Source organism: Rousettus aegyptiacus, unplaced genomic scaffold, assembly GCF_014176215.1.
Source record: "Rousettus aegyptiacus isolate mRouAeg1 unplaced genomic scaffold, mRouAeg1.p scaffold_m13_p_8, whole genome shotgun sequence".
NCBI classification, from domain to species: Eukaryota; Metazoa; Chordata; class Mammalia; order Chiroptera; family Pteropodidae; genus Rousettus; species Rousettus aegyptiacus.
Window position 1 is genome coordinate 82,570,000 of NW_023416311.1, and position 17,201 is coordinate 82,587,200.

General features: G+C 39.1%; 1 long non-coding RNA gene across 2 annotated transcripts in view; it reads right to left on the reverse strand.

The window, feature by feature from the left end:
• The window catches only part of LOC107509653, a 91,831-nt gene that overhangs the window by 39,963 nt on the left and 34,667 nt on the right, over positions 1-17,201 (reverse strand). For both annotated transcript variants that reach the window (XR_001596603.2, XR_001596602.2), the window contains 2 exons: positions 16,939-17,060; positions 9,028-9,147 (listed from right to left, as the gene is read on the reverse strand). This is a non-coding gene — a long non-coding RNA (uncharacterized LOC107509653). The remainder of the gene's footprint in view (positions 1-9,027; positions 9,148-16,938; positions 17,061-17,201) is intronic.

Consider the following 17,201-nt stretch of genomic DNA (forward strand, 5'->3'; position numbering starts at 1 on the left):
AGACTGATTAACTGTGGTCAGTGTGGCAAGGTCACATAAGTTCATCAAAATTCCCACAACAGTCATCTTAATTTGGCTAAGATGTGGGAGCATGAGAGGTGGGAAAGGAGGAATCTGAGCACCTTTGGGTGGTGTTATCAAGCTACAAAGAATGACGCCATTAGAGATAGCCTTTAGAAAACACATCAGTGTGTCTCTGTATTAGTTTGCTGGGGCTGCCATTCAAAGTGCTATAGCCAGGGTGGTTTAAACAAAAGAAATTTATTCTCTCACAGTTCTGGAGACCAGAAATACAACATCAATGTGTCTACAGGGTTAATTTTTTCGGAGACATCTCTCCTTGGCTTCTCATCCTCATATGTTTTTCCCTCCGAACCTATGTCTTAATCACATAAGAACAGTCTCTATGTTGGGTTAGGGCCCATTCTAATGGTTTCATTTTAACTTAATTACCTCTTTAAAAACCCTATCTCCAAACACACATTTTAAAGCACTGTGGGTTAGGATTTCAACATGTAAATTTGAGGGGCACACAACTCAGCCCATAATCGTCTCTAATAAGACTATTGAAGATGCTCATTGCACAATGTTTTCTTTAAGTTCTTTCTGACCTGGTTATCAGAAAAAGTTATGTGGCTTCCTTTTAGATTATTCCTACTTTCAGATGATCATATTTTTCCTTTCCTCCAGGGTTTTCTGAGGACTTTGGCTAATATGTGACCCATGTGGAGCAAGTATATAGGACTGCATAGTATGAATTTCTGTGTAGTCCTGTAGTCCTATTTTCCATTTACAGTGTATGTTCATAACTTGTGTTTCCTTTTTATTTCTTATCTATTTATAATTTGTGTCATCTTGGTGCATGATGTGAGTTTCCACATACTCTGTATATATCCTTCACGGAGTTAAGCGGAATATTGATGGTTTGATAGATAAATAAATAAGCTCTCAATTCATCAACTATATTTACACAAGTAGAATATCATCGAGTAAAAGCAGAAAAAGCTTATAGGCTAATAATAAACATCCTTTGTAATAAATCACCTCATATCTTTTTCGAAAAGAAGCAGAGCCTATAAATGAATATATTAATTGGCTGGGAAAAATATGTGTCACTAGATATTTTTTTTAAAACCCAATATTAACTAAGCAAATGAATGCTTAAATTATCACAAACTGGTGAAAATAAGCATTCCTAAATTGATTTTTGCATATATTTGCCTAGGGGCAGACAAAGTGTAGGAGGAGCTGGGTTCTTGCCAGACCTAAAACATTTTTCTGTCTCCAGCGACTTCTATTAATGGACAGTGACGCCATTCTGGCCCTGAGCCAGCCGCCCAATGCACTTAGATTTGTTCAACAGACTGGCTGGAGGCAGGCATTGTATCAGAAACATGGCATGACATATACAGCACTGTTTAAGCTAAGCACCTCCAAAGAGAACTGCCTGCTGGTGACATCCAGCAGAGAGCAAATGGCCTTGTGATGAGGAGACTTAAACTGACTTGACACTAACCAGCGGCACTCCCCCAGACCTCCATCAGCCTCCAAGTCATAGAACCCCAATGTCACAGAACCAATGCTGTGAACAGCCACAGTAGAAATCAATCCAAACATCCTGGGAGTTCTTAAATCTAGTTCATTTACTTACTGTGGTAAACTCACATATGCAATTTTTAAGATACATTACCTTTTTCTTAATTCTCGTGCCCAAAGTGTCCCTAAGAGCAGCAAAGACATCAGTGGTCCACAGGGTAAGCACTGTGGGGATGTGAGCTCTGACATCCACTTCCCAAATCAGGGTATAAGAGAAAGAGAGGAGGAGAAGGAGAAAGAAATGATGTGATGCAGGCTTCTTAGTCCTGGAAAACTTACAGATAATGAATGAAGTGGAGCATCACACCCCTGAGTCCACGAAGATGTTTAAATGCAGAGTATACCACCAATGGGCTCAGGAACAGAAAAAGGACAGTGGGGGAAACTGAGAAAATCTTAATAAAGTATGGACTTTAGTTAATAATAATGTATCAATATTGGTTCCTTAATAGTCCCAAATGTGACTTACTAGTGTAAAACATTAATAATAGGAAAAATTGGGTGTGGGGTATATAAACACTCTCTGTACTACCTTCCCAAAAAGTCTTTAGATTTCAAACTACTCCAAAATAAAAAAAAAAAAATTATTTTAAAACTATATTTTTATATATTATTAGAATATACAATATATTATACACATATATGATACAATAATTATTGTATAATAAATGCTACATACGTATTATATTATGTGTGTATGAATGTATATATATATATAACTCAAATAGATTTTTTCAAAATAATCTATAATCTGAGGGACAGGGGAGATATTGACAGAGGTAAGAGGAAATGAGATTGGCTATGACTTGATAATTATTGGAACTAGGTGATAGAGACAGAGATGAATATATTATATTATCCTTTCTACTTTCATACATGTTTGAAATCCTCCATAAAAAGAGTTCAAAAATATATAACCTCATTAAATCGAGAACTAAGAATACACACACACACACACACACACACACACATGCACACACACACACACACACACAAACTCTAGTCCAGGCCACTTTTTACTACATGAGTGTATGCATACTTTGCAACAGAAGAGTAGCATATTTTATTGGTTCTGAAGAGTATAGGCTTGAAGGCCAAGTCAATGATATTGATCTATGTCAAATCATGTACTTCAGTGGTTTTGCTTTCAGTGGTATACACTGTGTTAGACCAACCCGCGACCCCAACTTCCCACCTCACCATGATCAACAGCAGACACTGGTTTCTCGAGATGGGGTCAGAACCAATGGAGCCATAGTTTTGGAAGAACATTTTTATCTGTGTGATGTTAAAGCAGGCAGCTTAGGTTCTGGGTTTTATGTGAGTAAAAGCTCTTTAGTCATCTGTGACATAGAGCAGGTACCGATAAGCTCCTCTGCCCTTTGCCTGCCCCACCCCCTCACTGCTGCTGGAACAGTACCATAAAGAGATGGTAGCCATTAGTAAGAGAGCACCCAGCATTCTTCTGAGGGTAGCCCATTAAGCTCCTCTTCCTCATGCATCTCTCTTACGTGAAGATTACCAGCATCTATCCAGGGTCCCAGACAAGAAGTCTGAGAACCATGTGTCCTTGATACCTCCATCTCCTTAATCTTCTAGTCCCCAATTGTGCAGATTCCACCTCCTTCACCTTTTCCCCAAATCTCTTCTCACCTTTCCATTCCTATTGCCCACTGAAAGTTAAAATTCTCATTCTCCACAACCTGGATGAGATTGATGGTCTCCTACTTAACCTGTCTCCATTTTCAACCCCTGTAATCCAGTTTGATGCTGCCACAAAGATGGTTATCTCACTCATTTTCTGGGAACCCCCTCAATATTGCCCTATGACTTTCAAGATGAAAAATTTGCTTCTCAGTTTGGAACAGAGAGTTGTCTACAATCAGGCCTCTGCCTACCTCTCCTGCCTTTCTTGCCATTTTCCACCAAGTTCCCAGATTGTGCTATAGATCTTTACCTTTGCTCTATGGTCTCTTCTCCTAGCATGCTCTGTCCACACCTGTCCTTGCAGTGAATACTTCCATCTTCTTAAAGACTGAGTTCAAGCATCACCTCTTAAAGAAAGCTGTCCTAATCAGGACCTGTCACAGAAGCGAGTGTGTGGTAAATCCAGCTAGCACTCCACCTACCGAATCCTGTGCTCTGGTATAGGAACCATACGAGCTCAGAGGATGAGGCTCTAACTTACGAAAGGCACTGTTTGTGCTTGCTGCAACTCTCCTCCCCAAGTGGAATCTATCACTCCCTCTTTTGCATCCCTACTATATCCCACATACACCAGCAGCCACTTATTGAACTTGTTAGTTTAGTGGATGGAGAGGAGACAAAGATTTGAACCCATGGCCTACTCAGGGCAATGCCATCTCTTTTCTGCCTTGTGCTGTTGCACTTAGCACATATTAGGCACTTAACAAAATGCCTATTGAGTAAATGAAGCCATAAATGATGCACTAGTTCAGAGCACTATATCATTATATATTATGAGGATATTCATTAAAAGGTGCAGTTTGCAAACAAACCATGTGTTAGAACACCACATTTTCGCATCTGACAAAACACGATCTGGTTCAGTGAGCCATGTTGCTAAATATACAGTTTATGACTAATGATCTCAAGATCTCCATCAGCGGCATCCTCAGAAGAGGCAGAGGCCACTGCTTCAAACCACCCAGGCCCTGCACATTAGCAGAAAAGCAGCACAGTGGAGAGGGCTCACAACAGGAGGCCTGTTGAAAACAAGCTGTGGTTTTACCCTGTGTTTGGATTTCTGCTCAGGGAAGGGCACTTCCTCTTGCATTTGTTAGAGCCAAATAACACATTCTGGGTGGAGAGGATTGTGGTTGTAAACTCTAGTGTTGGACACATGAAAAGGTGGCAGCATCCTAGAACTGGCTGAACGCTGGCTTAGAGCAGCAACTTGTGTGGCAGGCAACCAAGGGTTGGGGGTTGCTTTGGCTGCTTCATTTTTTGCTAGGATTGCAATATGAAGGCGGCCTCGTTGATTTGTGTATACTCTGTTATGCTTGGCAATACTCTCTAGTTAGCGCTGGTTGAATACTTGCTAACTTGTGAATTCTTCAGAAGAGAGGAGAATATCAAAAGATTCCAAGCCTCTGTCTTCCTCTCACTGTAGTTAACTCGGGGCAGTGGGAAGCAGTGAACTGTGGACCCAGCTACACAGTCTGGAGAAGCAGACAGACTATGAATATGAGACAAGCTGAGTCCTTTTCTGTTTCACTTCCATGATGGTATTCACCAACAGGACTATTTTGGTCTATTTTAAGGAAGAAGAAAATCAGATCCTAGAAGACGGTTTCAGAAAAGCAACAGGAAAGGAGAGAGAGAGAGAGAAAAGCTAATGCTGTATCTCTTGGAAAGAAAAATCATATTTTGGATTTTGTTGGAAATAATTCCCAACACCACCAAATCCATAAAAATTAGGAGAAAAAATCTTTCTGGGGTTTTTGCATGAGCAGGGCATGTATTCTCTCCTGCTTCTTAATTTGGCATTTCTTTCTTCAAGGACTTTAAATCCAGTAAATGTTCTTTAAATGGAAAGAAAAACGCATTAATGAATGCCAGAAAAGTTTCCCAGACAGCCAGCCAAACCACAAATATCCAAAAATGTGATTTCATTTTTTAATAATATAATAAACTGAAGAGTATCAAATAGAAATATCAAGGGGTGGGGGACGTATTCTAAACATCTGTCAAAAAGATTTCCAACTTCAAATTGTAGAAGACAGATAAAGAGAAATAACTAGTCAATAATGGAATTTAAAATCAAGTGTTGACAAAATAAGAAGATATTGGCAATCAATGAACTCCAAACCCTCATGAGGACTTAATCAGTCACCTACTGTGAGTACCTTGAAATTTATTCACCACACAGTCTGCATTGTTTTCATCTGTAAAATGGAGCCAATGAGCCCAAATTATGAACCAAGAGACTAAAGATGACATAGGGTAAATAACATTAGTGCTGGACCCTTTGTTTTCCAAACAGCAGCTTTTCCTGTGGGGAGGCTGGTAAGTTGACTTAAGCCCACAAAGGTGGTCTTCGCATCCCTAATGCTAGGTGAAGAAGCAATATAATCCGTAATTGCTTGGGGGGCATCTTGTCCAAGAAACATTCTCTAATCTGCTGTGATAGTCCAGAAAAGAAGGTTTAGACTCCTCATCTGTTTTCCCAAAATAGCTCTCTTGTTGCATTTAAACAGGTTATTGTAATGTGATGACTATTGTATCCCTCATTAGAGTATGACCTTGAGAGCTGGGGTGTCTTTAACTCTGGTGCCAATTTTAGTGGCTGGAACACCAATTAACTAATTTACACTAAAGCGTTCTTTCTTCGTATCCACAAGAACCCAGGTGCCTTTAGCTGTTATGTCCAGTGATTACATAATTCTTATCTTATGATTATATAATTTTAGTACTAGCAAATAGGATAACGCATTAATCTTTAGGATATATCAAATTAATGATTTGATATTAGAGAAAGGGTACTAACTACATCTAGACCAGTGCTTCTCCAGCTTTAGTGTGCATGCTAAGCACGTGGGGATCTTATTAAAATGTAGATTCTAATTCAGTTGGCCTGGTGAGGGACTTGAGTTTCAACCTTTCTAACGAACTCCCAGGTGATGTCAATGCTCTTGGTCTACAAGGTAACAGCGACTTGAGTCACATGGGGTTAATATTCTCTCCTGAAAGTTAAGTCCAGAGGTTAGTAGATTAGGGCTGGTTTAGGGTTCTGTCCAGGTTTCCTCTATCTGCTTTCATCGGTGTAGTTTATGATCTCAAGATGGCAGCTGCCGCTCTGGCTGTCATGTCAGTATTATAGTCAGGAGAGTAAAGGAAGCACAAAGGACAAAAGGGTGTATGGCTGGGTCACCCCCTTCTACAGGAGCTTTCAAGAAGAGCCCCAATCGTTAACTTGCACTATGTAGGAAAAACTCACATCTTCCCTGTATGTTTCTCCTTTACTCTCACACTACTACACCTAAAACAGTTCTGACATCAGATGTGTGAGTTTTTGTTTTGGAGGTTTTTTTTCCAACTCTGAGCAATCGTGCGGCACCAGTAGAATTGAGTGCTGTACAATTTAACTCCATTCTGACACTATCTGCCAAGAGATAGTGTCAGATTCCACAGGTTAAGGGCTCAGTCTCACCCCTAAGTCAGATGCCAATCACCAGTCCAAGTTGTCACCTTGCTTCTGGCCAACTGGCTACAAATCAGAGGTTCCCACGACCCCCTCCTCAGGATTAATGAATTTGCGAGAGAGGCTAACAGAACTCAGAAAAACAGTTTACTTACTACTACTGGTTTATCACAAAGGATATTACTCAGAGATAGCCAGAGGGGAGAGATGCATAGGGCAAAGTATGAGGGAAAGGGTGCAGAGCTTCCATGCTCTCTCTGGTTATCCCGCTCTCCAGCACTTCCACAAGTTCACTGACCCGGAAGCTCTCTGAACCCTGTCCTTTTATGGAGGCTTCATTACTTAGGCACGATTGATTAAATCACTGGCCATTGGTGATTTAACCTCTAGTCCTTCTTCCTTCCTGAGAGGTCAGGGAGTGGAACCAAAAGTTCCAACCTACTGATCATTTGTTCCCCTGACAACCAGCTCCCATCCTTAGGTGCTTTCGAAGAGTTACCTCATTAATATAAACTCAGGTGTGGTTGAAAGGAGTTTGTTATGAATATCAAGACATCTTTATTGCTCTTATAACTTAGGAGATTCCAAAGGTTTTGGGTGCTCTGTGCCAGGTATGGGATGAAGACCAAATAAATATATATTTCTTATTATAAATCACAGTATCTTATTCACTTACATCTCATTGGCCAAAACTTAGTCACCTACATAAAGAAAGGTTTGAAAATATGAATTTCCAGTTGCGTACATTACTGGTAGCATTGAATTGAGGTTCTCTTAGTAAGGAAAAAGGGGAGAATGGATGCCAGTAGATACCAGCAGTATTAACTTTGAGTCAAATGAGACTATCCTGGATCCCATTAGTCATCATGGACTTAACCTCTGGACTGTGCCCCATTCCTGAAGAGATCAAGCTGTTATCCTGTTTAGATACATACAAAAAGTCAACTATCTTTGCAAAAGTTCTGTCTTATGTGCACCCTGACTGCCCTTCTTGACTAAAGCCACCATTATCACACTTGGCTCTAAAATGTGAGAGAAAAAAGTTGGCAGGAACCAGCTCATCATATCCTTGCTGCTTTCTCTCTGAAATAACATGAATATTCATTCAATACTTAGTTTGGTTCAGACTTTACTTGCATCCATGGGTTTTTGGATGCCAGGGAAACACTGTTATTGTGACATCAGCCAAGATCCTGGCTCAAGGATGCTGGCATGTCCTCCTGGTTACTGAGGTTATGGCTTATAAAAGAGGGAGTGAGTCCAAAGGGGTTGTGCTGTCTTCCCTGATTGGTTCATTCCTTGAGTAGCAGTAGAGTCACTCAAGGTAAAGAACAATCCCAGCCCATCAATTTCCACCTGAGCAATCGCATTCCTTTTTTGGCTCTTTGCCCAGGACTTTCAGGGAGCAGGCCGGGTCCAAGAAGCAATACACATTCCTGAATGATTAAAATGATAGCACCTGCCCATGGCTCACAGGCAACAATAGAAGACATGAGGTAGGGTGCTCTCTGACATGTCTTCCTTGTGCCAAGAGTCATGATGGTGAAAACAGGGAAAAGTTCAAATCAGAAACAGGCACGAGAAAGGCTATCATTTGTTTTTCTTCCTTTCTCCTCCTATCTTGAAATTTCAATTGAAATAACAAACAATTTGGAGATGGTGAATAAACATAGTGCGTTCATCTATTACTACAAGGACTTCTTTTTTGAAAATAAATCATGCAAAGTAACCAAAGTAGCTTTTCTTTATAAATGTAATATGATCTATCTATATTAGTTTAAGTACCAGATTTTTTGGGGAAGAGAGAAAGACTCTATATGTGTACCAAACATTGCTATAAAATGTCATAAGTGTTTTTAAAATATATTTATTATTCTTTTTCAAGTTCCGTAGATGTAGTTTCGATTCATATAATGCAAATGTATTTTTAAATATGACTAAATTTTTAATTTAAAAAATACATTATGGCAAAAAACAATCACTGGATACTAAAAATATGATGACCATTATCTATCTGAGCATCTGTAAAACTTTGATTATTATACAGAGGTCCTTATAATTGGACATGTTGAGACCATCTGTTCTATGGGATCAGGGTATTAATGTTTCTACAAGTTTCTATTGTAATTTTTTCCCATTGAGTTGGATCTAGAAGTTGGTCTTTCTGTCTCATTCATCTCAAAGGATGTGGAGTAGATGTGGACCCTGACAAAGGTATCCAGAGACAAGAAACAAAAAAAGTTTGGAAATTCATAGGAAGTTGATACCTGGCTCCTTTTGGGCCCATGAGCTTCATTTCCACAAAGGAGTTGCAGAGAAGCATGCTTCTTACATTCCTGAGCTAGTTCTTGAGCGTGTACCATTTACCACGGCATTGTTCTAGATGCCTAGAATACACAGTGAATAAAAGAGACAAAAATGCTTTACTTATTTGGAGCTTACAATCTTTCTTATGATTGTTAGGTGAGAAAAAAATGGTAACCAAACACTTCCCATTGATTGTCGTCACCTTATTCATTTCTCCCTCGGCAAATAGTAAGATTAACTCTGAACACCTAGAATCATCGCAAATCTCATTTCATACTCCCTCACCTCCCCTCACAACCCAGATGACCTCATATATCATCAAATGAAATTCATTTCTGAAGGCGACATTGATTAAAAAAAAAAGTTCACCTTTATTTCTCAGAAACTTTCTGCAGACATTTTATTTTAAAAATATGTCATCGGGTCTTTGAGGAGGATCATCAGGGATCTCATTTCCTTGCACTGCAGAGGTTTCTGGGTATTGCTTAAATTAAGGAGCCTCTGTAGGCCAGTAAGGGTCTATTTTAGATTCCAGTGCCAAGAATTCTGAGATAATGGATGTAAAGTCTCATACACCATGGGGGTTATATTATATTGTTATTATGTTAATAAGTATAATTAAAGCTTCTGATTATGATAAGCATTACTTTGCAAACACTCTCCACCAAATGGCCCAGATCAACACAAGTATATTTTGAGACTCACAAAAACACAAAATGTGTTTATGACTACCAATAAGGAAGAAAAAAAATGTTCCAAACACGAAGTTCAGAAATTAATCACTAAAAAATTATTTTCTGGCTTCTACAAAATTGCAAGTTCAAGCTATTTAAATTCAATACCATGTGGTTCTATCTATAGCAAAAATTTAACTTTTAAAGTAAATTTAATTAGTAAATGTTACAGTAATCCATATGTGTGCTTAGATAAACATCTAACCTGGTTATACACGCACATGTTTATCTAAGCACACACATACGGATTACTGTAACAGTAAATTTCCAGTGCATTGAAACACATAAACCAATATGCATTAATTATTCTGAAAATGCTTATTTTTATTAATAAGAGGGTCAATCATTTTTAATACTCCTAAACAGAGTGTATTTATAAAATGGGTTCAAATATATTGTGTATCTTTTAGACTCACAGTGAATTTTGTTTTAATCTGGGGTGTGATTCCCTTATTTCATCAGAAAGTTGGCAGGTTTGATGTGTGTATCTGAGTCAAGTAGGTGTTTAGAAATGGTTTTATCTTCTGGGACCTTGGATTAAATTGTTTACAGGCCCCAATCTAAAAAAACCCCTAAAGGAAACAAATATCTCTGTGTCAAAGAGCCCTGAGGCTCTGCCTCGCCTTCCTGAGCCTCAGTTCTACTTCAAGGCCATCCTCTCAGAAGTCCTAACGTGCAAGAGAGAGCCAAATCCTAATTTCTTAGTCCCACTGCCAGCTACACCCAGCAGATTTAACAACAGCTTCGAGAGAAAATTAAATAAGTCAGCTATGTTAGAATAGGGATTTTCTGATTGGAGGAGGTGTGTACATGTGTATTGGAGTTCCAGGGAGACCCTCACATCCATTTCACCTTGCATACATGCATTAGCTTCTAAGGACTTCTACAAAGAACCCTGCAAACCATTAAGCATTGAAAACCACTCTCCTAAATAAATACTGCCAGCTTTGCACAGGGCTAGTGTCAGGAGCAAAATGAGACTCTAGCAAGGAAAGAAAAGAAGAAAGGATTTCAAGTACTAAAAGATGCTTCTCTTGTTCATAATACTTCATACATTTACAGACAAGTAAACCAACTATAAAATGAGTATCTCTCAGAATTTGTATAGAAGGAAAGTACCTTAACATAATAAAGGCCATGTATGACAAACCCTCAGTCAATATTTTACTTAATGGTGAAAAACTAAAAATCTTTCCTCTAAGATCAAGAATAAGACAAGACTGTCCACTATTGCCACTGTTATTCAATATAACATTGGAGGTCCTAGCGAGTGCAACCAGGCAAGCGAAAGATATAAAAGACATTCAACTAGGAAATGAAGAAGTCAAACTGTCACTATTTGTGGATGACATGATTCTCTATATAGAAAACCCTAAAGACTCCACAAGAACACTACTAAAAACAATAAGCAAATATAGGAAAGTTTCTGGTTACAAAAGCAATGTTCAAAAATCCATAGTGTTCCTATACTCTAATAATGAATTTTCAGAAAAAAAAAATGGAAAAAATAATCCCTTTTTCAATTGCAAAAAAAGAATAAAATACCTAGGAATAAATCTAACAAAACATGTGAAGGACCCTATTAAAAGAAATGGAAGAAGATACAAAGAAATGGAAAGAAATTCCAGGTTTTTGGATTGGAAGAATCAACATAGTTAAAATGACCTTATTACCTAAGGTATTATATAGATTTAATGCAATCTCCATAAAAATTCCATCAGCATTTTTTAAAGAAATAGAACAAAAAAATCATCAGATTTGTATAGAAGCACAAAAGACCCCAATTGCCAAAGCCATCCTGAGAAAAAAAGAACAAGTCTGGGGGCATCACTCTGCCTGACTTTAAATTATACTACAAAGTGACAATAATCAAAATGGCATGGTATTGGCAGAAAAACAGACACATAGACCAATGGAACAGAATCAAGAGTCCAGAAGTAAACCCATGTTTATATGGGCAAATAATCTTCAACAAAAGAGCCAAAAATATACAATGGAGAAAGGAGAGCCTCTTGAATAAATGGTGCTTGGAAAACTGGAAAGCCACCTTCAAAAGAATGAAACTAGACTGTTGTCTATCCCCACACAACACAATTAACTCAAAATGAATTAAAGACCTGAATATGAGACCTAAAGTAATAAATTGCACAGAAGCAAACAAAATAACTAAATGCATGAACCTTGGACTTAAAGAAGATTTTATGAATTTGACCTCAAAGGCAAAGCAATTAAAAGCAAAAATAAGTGAATGAGACTATATCAAACTAAAAAGCTTCTGCACAGCACAAGAAACTAACCACAAGGTAAACAGACAACCATCCGAATGGGAAAATATATTTGCAAGCAACTCCTTCGATAAAGGCCTAATATACAAAATATACAAAGAACTCATATGACTCAATAACAATAACAAAAAAGTCTGATTAAAAAATGAGCAGAGGACTTGAATAGGCACTTCTCCCAAGAAGACATACAAATGGCCAACAAACATATGAAAAGATGTTCAACATCACTAGTTATTAGAGAAAATGCAAACAAAACCACAATGAGATATCATCTCACAACTGTTGGAAAAGCTGGTATGAAGGACAAGTAACAAGTGTTGGAGAGGATGCGGAGAAAAAGGAACCCTCATACACTGCTGGTGGGACTGCAAATTGGTACAGCCACTATAGAAAACAGTATTGAGGTTCCTCAAAAAGCTAAGAATTGATCTACCTTAAGATCCAGCAATTCCTCTACTGGGTATTTACCCCAAAGACTTGAAAACATATATCTGGAAAGATATTTGCACACCGATGTTCATAGTAGCATAATTCACTGTTGCCAGAACGTGGAAGCAACCGAAGTATCCTACAATAGATGATTGGATAAAGAAGCTGTGGTACATATATACAATGGAACATTAGTCAGCCATAAGAAGAGATGAAATACTGCCATTTGCGACAACATGGATGGACCTTGAGATAATGATGCTAAGCGAAATAAGTCAGACAGAAAAAGTTGAAAACCAAATGATATCACTTATATGTGGGATATAAACCTAAAAGCAACAAACAGAACAAACAAATAGAGACTCATGGACAATAGATTAGTGGTTACCAGAGGGTGGGAAGGAGATCGATGGGGTAAAAGGGGTCAAATATATAGTGTCAGAAAGAAATGTATGGGCAGTGAAGACACAATGCAATATATATGCCTTACTGTTGAATTGTACACCTGAAACTTACTGGATTTTGTTAACCAATGTTATCATAAATGAATGAATGAATGAATCAATCAATCAATCAATCAAATGAGTATCTCTCATCGAGACTAATAGCTGAGTGAAGACAAGTATATGCCTTCTCTCACTGTACCACTGAACAGCTAAAACTTCAGTAAACATTTGTTGACTCTAAAAGAAAGTAGCTTACTATCCCAGCACAGATAGTAAAATGTATATTCAAGCCCCAGGGAAGCCATCAGTAATTAAGTTGGAAGGCCCTCCAAAGGACCATCTGCAAAATGCAAAACGCATAATTACAGCCAACATTTATTGAGTGTTTTTACCAGGCAGGCACTATTCTGAGTATTTTACACGCTTAAAATACCTATTAGAAGTATACTATTATTATCCTCCCTTGTAGATAGGGAAACTGAGCCACAGAGATGTTAATTAACTTGCCCAAGGACATACAGCTACTATTTGTCAGAGCTTGTTTTCAAACAGGAAGGTTGTGTACCAGAGCCCAGGTTCTCAACCTCTAAATCTCAGAAGAAAAAAAGCAGATGCTGGTCATTGGTCCTTGGAGCCATTTTCTTTGTAAGGGTCCTGTGTTTAACCCAGATAAAACCAGGCAAACTTTTGGTTCCAACTCTATTTAGCTAGTCAAATTTACCCTTTTGAAAATGCAGAAATGGAGGCTCAGATGTCTAAATGATCTTGCCCGAGGTCAGGCAACTAATTGAGGTAGGTGTGGTACCATCACAGTTACTGAACCATTTAGTATCTAAATTATCACAGAGCCTCAGCTTCAGGATCTAAATATGTTTTGGGAAGTGAGTGAATGTCTTGCATTCTATTTAAGTCGTCTGTGAATCCACTATCTTGCTTGGTATACAAAACAAACTTCTCAATCCTCTATTTGCAGCTAGAGGCAGGATTTTACTGATCTAGGTCAAAGGACTCACTGGAGCATGCTTTAAACTGCAAATTCCCAGGTTCCATTCTCAGATTTAGGTTCATGAGGCCTGAGATTTTTAGCTTTTTTAGTTAGCAAACAAAGTGATTCCAGTATCAGAAGGACAGTGCCCTGAGTTTGGAAGGAATAATTCTTATCTGCCTGAGGTCTGACTAAATAGAAAAACCTTGTGTATTTTCTTTTTAAAGAAACCATGACCAATCCTCTCACCCCTCCCAGGCCTAGAGTAGGTCCCTCTGGTGATTGAAGCATATAGCACCCCTGAATAGTTCAGCCCCCTTCTCCACGTTCTGGCTAGGCTTCTGGGAAAAGCCACACCACTGAGAGGGAGCCCTATAGCATCCTATGCCAGCCCTCATTCAACCTGTGTGTGTGCCAGGGACAGGGTGCGGTTTCACTGCATCAAGGCCACCGAGATGCACAGACAAGCTGGGACTCAGTCTGCAAGGCCCGATTTCCATCACCCGCTGGGGCCAACAGCTTACTGTGGCCACAACCCTCCAGGTTCCTTTAGAGGAAGCCAGTTATCTGTTAGACGCCTTTGTTCCACAGAGTTCTACCTTGGCATCTCTGCCAAGGACATGTTTTGGCTGGATCCACTACCCTGGCCTCTGCACATCTCTGGGAAGCTGAGCTAAGAGAAACATATCCCAGGAAAGCAAAGGGGAACTGAGGATTTTGACTGGTTGAATGCAGAACCTTACAAGGGAAATGTGCTCCAGGGACCAGGTACTCATTGGATCAGTGATCAGCATTTTCTCATTACTGCCATGAGCCTCTTAACCTTTTCAGAGGTCAGACTGCTGGACCAAGCAAGGATATGTCTGCATTCTCGGGATCCCTGGTTAAGTCCTCTCTGTGCAATAGGAAAGGAGGCTTGGGTGGGGTGGTCTTCTTGTCCCTGTTAAAGAGGGCCAGCACACAGTGCAATCTGTACTGGCCGTCTTTGGGATTTGCAATGAGAGCTAAAACTCACAGATCACAGCAATCATTGACAGTGAATGTGGCTATTCCCCCCAATACTTGTACAGCATAATTCAATCATGCCCAACTCTGCTGATGTCATGTCTACTCAGGAAAGTCCTGCACATCATTTTAAGTCCAGTTCAAATTCCTCTCTTCTCGATTCCTCCTCTAACTTCTCGAAGGTCTTTCAGCTAATGGTGATTATCACATGGCTTTTTCAGACAGATGTTCTATATGTGGTGACATTTTCTCAGTCTCTTCTAAAGAAGAGATTGTCTTTTTCTTATTTACATTATCCATGGCACCCAGAAGTGAGCCTTACATGTAATAAGTGCTCGATAAAAGTTACATTAATAACAGCCTTATGTAGAGAATAGACTCAGTCATGTGGACTACAATAGTCAGCATTTGTTTGTTGACAGAGAGAGAAGTGAAAGAGGAACTGGTCAGATTGTTTTATTTGGAACCTTTCTGAGCACATACTAAGTGAAACACCCACTAAATAATAGCCCGGTTTAATGCTATGAACTTTGACTCTGTGATAGCTGGCTGTCCTTAAAACCATCCTGAATTTATCCCTATAAAAGAGCAGGACACTCAGCACAGTTCTGTGAAATGTTCCTTTAGAGGGATTTTCAGCACTAAATAAAAGAATGGCTTATTAATGTTGCAAAAGAGGTTCAGTTGTTAGTTTTGGCCAGGAACAAGCACTGAGCTGGCTTCAATCAGAGATGGCAGGATGAGATAAACATGGCTGTATGATGTCACTAAAATAGTCATTTCCATCAGAAGCTAAATTCAAATACCCCCAGGGATATGGGTTGTTTTGTTTTGCTTTGAATCACTACAGATTTCTGAAATTCATTTTTGCCTGTGTAGGTGATGGAATTTTCCCGTGAACTCCAAGTTCCATGGAGAGAAGCTTAGAAACCTGTGCTCTTTTGGGTGCCCAAAAGTGTTCAGCAGTGACTATGCAGCAGTAGATCTATAGTTTGAGTTCTGCTTCCTGTGCCAGATATTGACTGGCATGTCTTTCAGAGGCCAGGAGGCCTTGGATTCAAGAGTGATGAATCAGAGGTTGCATTTGACTCTCAATAGGGTCAGTGGACCCAGACCAGAGAGCACTCAGCACTTCTACTCAATAGAGAAATGATGAGTCAGCTTTCAAAATGAGAAGAAGCTCCAAGAAAAGCAGGAAGGGTACAGAGTCTCCTAAGGTGTCCCCCTTCCCACACGCTATCCCCCAACACACACATACAGGTCTACTCCATCTCTCTTGTGCAAGCAGTCTGAAAACTTCTAGCTGTGGAGGGAGAGCCAATCCAGACTCTTGTGTCAATTCTTTCACCCATGTTTATAGAACAAGGACCAGGGGTCTCCCAACACAGCAGAGCTGGGGCAGATTTGTCAAATCATTCATCTGCAGAGGTGGACCCAACCCTGCCTGGTTGTCATATAGAGAAAGGGTTAACTGAGTGGAATCCGAAACCAACTCTCTGAATTCAAATCCTGCTGGTACCACTTCTCTAATTCTGCTTCCTTGTGCCTCAATTTCTTCCTCTTTAAAATGGGATTACAAATATTAACTTCATGAGACTCTCTAAAGAACAAAATAAAATATTCCTTGCAAAGTATTTAACGTGGTAAGAGTTTAATAAATGTCAGCTACTCTTATTTCCTACTTGATCTTAAAGGAAAGTCTAATTTCCTCCATAATGCAAGGATGGTTTGATTTCTCAGTTGAGAGTGACCTTGTATTTCTATGCTGCTAATTTCTAGTCTTCTCTTTCAGTAATTTGGATGAGTATTTCAGTTCTAATCTATATGAAATAGATGTTCACAAACTCTTCCAGACAGAGCCAAGCCTTACTTAATTTGGATAGCAAGCTTTATACAAACCACTGTGTTCATTGCTACTGAAAAGACACAATAAGCACTTAATGTTTTAATAAAATTATTCCCTGGCTTTAGCAGGAAGGATACTCACCAAAGGTAAATGCAGCATCCTAAGCACAATGATCATAATAATCACATCATAGTTAGCTTGATCTAGTTGAAAGATTCTAACACAATGGCAGGAATCCAGTTGTCCTTCAGATTTATTAAATCCTGTAAGTATGATATATTCAAAATAACTTTAAACAGTTTAACAATGATTTATACTCTACACAGATGACACCTGAATCTGAGGGAGTGGAAGAGTAGAAACTGAAACTTGAATTTGGTTAATGGTGATATAAACTTTTTAGT